The sequence below is a fragment of the Mesoplodon densirostris genome, chromosome 3 (genome assembly GCF_025265405.1).
Source record: "Mesoplodon densirostris isolate mMesDen1 chromosome 3, mMesDen1 primary haplotype, whole genome shotgun sequence".
Lineage (NCBI taxonomy): Eukaryota > Metazoa > Chordata > Mammalia > Artiodactyla > Ziphiidae > Mesoplodon > Mesoplodon densirostris.
The window spans coordinates 107071892-107076145 of NC_082663.1; the positions used below are offsets into that span (position 1 = coordinate 107071892).

The following is a 4254-nucleotide window of genomic DNA, read 5'->3' on the forward strand; positions in this document are numbered from 1 at the left end:
AATACTCATTGGTTAAAATGCCCTGCCAATGCTGTATTTTGTCAGTTTGTAAATTCTTTTAACAGAGACAATATGCTTTTAACTGCTTCTCACCTCCTCTCTACTACTTCCAACTCACCCATACTTCTTTTCTCCCAAGTATTCACTTCTGAAAAACTGATTTAAGTTCTTGGGTTGCAGTGATATAGGGGAAAGAAAAATTAACTATGAAATCAGAAAACCAATGCTTGATTCCTGGGTCCTCATTTTATGAGTTATGTGACCGTAAGCAAAATATTTGGTCATTTTCCCCCATTTTATTGATGAGGATAAAAGTACCAGGGGAAAGTGTCATTGTGAGAATTAAATGTTACAGAGTTTCTAAAGCACATCGCCATGTGAGGCAAATTGTATACTCTCCTCTTAATAGGAACCATATTCATTATTTCTTAAAATGTTTGCATGTCTGACAGTCCAGTTTTATAAAAGTTCTATGTCAATGCTCTATAGTTAAAACCCATTAGAGATTCAAGAGTGGGTCAGCCACCTCTGGAGAGAAATTCTACAACTGTGTGAAGAGCCTTTAAATGGTTCAAATTTCACTGAATTAGTAATCTGCTATCCAGCAATTTATACCAGAGCAATAATCAGAGATCTAGTCAAGGATTTATATACAAGAATATTCTTTGAAGCCTTAACAGCAAAATATTAGAGACTATTCAATAGCAGAGCACCTAACTTATGACACTATTTAGAATGGTATTGTCAAAAAATGGCATAGAAAATAGCATTAAAAAGGTAAGCATATAGAGAGGATGTGGAAAAGGGAAACCTCCTACACTGTTGATGGGAATGTAAGTTGGTATAGCTACTATGGAAAACAGTATGAAGGTTCCTCGGAAAACTAAAAATAGAATTATGATATGATCCAGCAATCCCACTCCTGGGCATATATCCAGACAAAACTACAATCCAAAAAAGATACATGCACTCCAATGTTCATAGCAGCACTATTCACAATAGCCAAGACATGGAAACAACCTAAATGTCCATCGACAGATGGATGGATAAAGACGTGGTACATATATACAATGGAATACTACTCAGCCTTTAAAAAAAGAATGAAATAATGCCATTTGCAGCAACATGGATGCAACTAGAGATTATCATACTAAGTGAAGTAAGTCAGAAATAGACAAATACCATATGGTATCACTTATATGTGGAATCTAAATTATGACACAAATGAACCTATCTATGAAACAAACAGACTCAGGCATAGAGAACAGACTTGCGGTTGTCAAGGGGGAGGGGGTTGGGGGAGGGATGGAGTGGGAGGTTAGGGTTAGTAGATAAAAGCTATTATATACGGAATGGATGGACAACAAGGCCCTACTGTATAGCGCAGAGAACTATATTCAGTATCCTATGATAAGCCATAATGGAAAAGAACATAAAAGAATTATATATATGTATAACAATCTCTCTGCTGTACAGCAGAAATTAACACAACATTGTAAATCAACTATACTCCAATTACAAAGAAAACTGTTAACTTGGTGTTGTAACTGAACAGGGCCCTATGGAGCCTTCCCATAAAAGACCCCCTCCACCACACCCCACCCCCACCACGTCCTCTGCCTGCCTCCTGTCTGTAGAAAAACTTTAGCCTCCTAGGCCTTCCCTGAGTTCCAAAGAGTAACTTTAATCAGAGAAGTGAGAAAATGCAGAAATAAGGGAAAACAGTCAAGCAAGCCGATAATAGTTCAGCCTTTAAACAAAGTCAAGGACCTTTAGTTCCTCCTCAAGGGCTATAGATAATATTCTGAGCCATGTCCTTTGAGCTGTTTTGCAGAGCCTGAAACCCCCACCAGGTGGAAGAAGTTAACTGTGTGCTGCCCAACAGAAGGTTGATGATGTTGACTCCCAATTAACCTCACCACCAGCCAATCAGAAGAATGTCCATGAGCTGATCATGCACCCCATGACCCCCTCCCTCACCCTGTCTTTAAAAACCTTTCCCTGAAAGCCTTCAAGGAGTTTGGGCCCTTTAAGCACTAGCTGCCTGGACTCCTTGCTTGGCCTGCAATAAACACTGCACTTTCCTTCACCACGATCCAGTGTGGTGTGTCAGTAGACTGGCTTTACTGCATGCAGGCAAGCAGACCCAAGTTTGGTTCAGTAACAGTGACAGTAAAGGGAATCAGAACACAAAGGTAGCAGGGAAGTAGCAAACTCAGGTTTGGAGGGAACAAGAGCCAAGTGGCTGAAACTACCCAAGCTTAAAAGCTGGGGAGGGGCTGGATGGAGCTGAAACTCTGCCCTCTGCAGAAGGGGCACGTCAGGTGGCGCTAATGTCTCAGAGGGGGCGTAATGAGCTTGGTTCTGCAAATGCTGGGTAAACTGCAAATTGGATCCAGCTGCTGCTCCAGAAAGAAACTGCCAGTGCCAAGCCAAAGAAGTGAGGATAAGGCGACACTCACTGTAACAGGAAGAAGTTTAGCAGTTGTGAGGGAGTAAACAGAAAGGAGCAATCCCTTCTTCCCGTTCAGTGCACAGTCTCTCTCTAGGGCCCCTTGTTAGCGGAATCTAACAGGGAACAGCTGGCAGAACATCAGTACGGTTTGAAGTGTTGCAACCTTAGCATCACAAGGGAGGGCTTCAAGCTAAGAGAGATCCCTTAATACTGGCTACTAGCCACCCCGTGGGCTACGCAGCATCCATACACACCCTTTCTATACATATTTGAACTCTCACGCAACAAGAAACACAACTCTGTTTCTAACGAGACACCACTCTACTTCATACAAAGGAAGACAGTCTCATCCTTACCTGAAAATGATGAGATGCAAAGTCCCAACATTGGTTGTATCCATCTCTGCGATTCAGCAACTTCCACAAGCTGCTTGGAGACACGGCCTACAACCTCCACCCAACCTCTTCCGCTTCCTCCACGAGCTCCCTGCTTTCCCCGGGTCCCGCCCCTCCCCGCGCACAGGTATTTGGCTGTTCAAAGCTTCGGTGATCAAGAAGCCTCGAAAGGGAGCTAAGGATTTGGTTCGCTTCACGGTGCACATCTCCGCGCTCGACAGCCCCCAACTCAAGGAGTTCTTCGGGGGTGGGGAGGTGACACGGTCCTCCGAAGTGTCCAGGGACCTGCACATCCTGCCAGCCTCTCTGATCCCCATACCACCCCCTCGATAAGCCCCGGCCCTGGGGCCCTGATGCGTCCTGGTTGCACCAGCTGCTCCTCCGCAGAAAGGAGGGGTGTGGAGAGGAGGGGCCTCGACGTGTTGGACGTGCCAACGGACCATCCCCCACGCCACGCCCTCACCATCCAGACCTGCCATCTTTAACTGTGGGAGCACCAAGGAGGCGTCCCGTGCCCCTGCCGAGCCCCGCACACCAAGGCTGAACTTGCCCTCTTGGACCCCTTTTCCAAGGAAGAAGGCTCAGGCCTCAGTCCTACCTGCATAAGTGAGTTGGCATTGATGTAGAGTCCTAAAGGCTGGACCAGCGACCTTGGGAAACAGGAAGGCAGGGAGAGGAAAAGGAAGGAGGGCCCGCCACCACCTTTCTGAGCCAAGCTACAGAGCTCATCACCCAGGGCTGCGGGAGGAGAAGGCAAGCACCTACCCTGCAGCTCTGCAGGGTTACTGGGATGGGGTGCACACCCTGCTTCAGGGAGGGTGTGAGGAAGGCAGCCGACTAGCTGAAGCGTCAGAGGCAATCCTGCACCTGTACCTGTCCTAACTCCTGCCTGAAGAAGGAGTGGCCCCTTCCCCAGGACTCCAGCACTGCCAGCCGCCTCCTTCTCCTCTCCCTGGTGCCTGGCCCTGTCTCCTGGTCTTATAATCTAGGGGCCATTTCTAGATGTAATTGGACCAAGAATGGGAAAAATAATGAATTCAAAGCTTCCCAAAGAGCTTTAATTAAAAATAAAATAATAATTAAAATAAATTAATAAAATTATTTAATTATTCCTCAAATTTGGTCACAGTGCCATCTGAATATTCTATTCTCTAGTGACTAAATTGTAAAGTTAGCCTCCAACCAAAACTTGAGTAGAATATTAAAGGGAAGGAGGGACTTCCCTGGTTGCGCAGTGGTTGAGAGTCCGCCTGCCAATGCAGGGGACACGGGTTCAAGCCCTGGTCCGGGAAGGTCCCACATTCCGCAGAGCAACTAAGCCCGAGTACCACAACTACTGAACCTGCGCTCTAGAGTCCACGAGCCATAACTACTGAGCACACGTGCCACAACTACTGAAGCCTG

At 46.1% G+C, this 4254-nt stretch overlaps 1 pseudogene; it reads left to right on the forward strand.

The window, feature by feature from the left end:
- The first annotated feature begins 2352 nt into the window (after window positions 1–2352).
- Window positions 2353–3732, forward strand: LOC132486826 (sorting nexin-15-like; annotated as a pseudogene).
- Window positions 3733–4254: the final 522 nt, after the last annotated feature.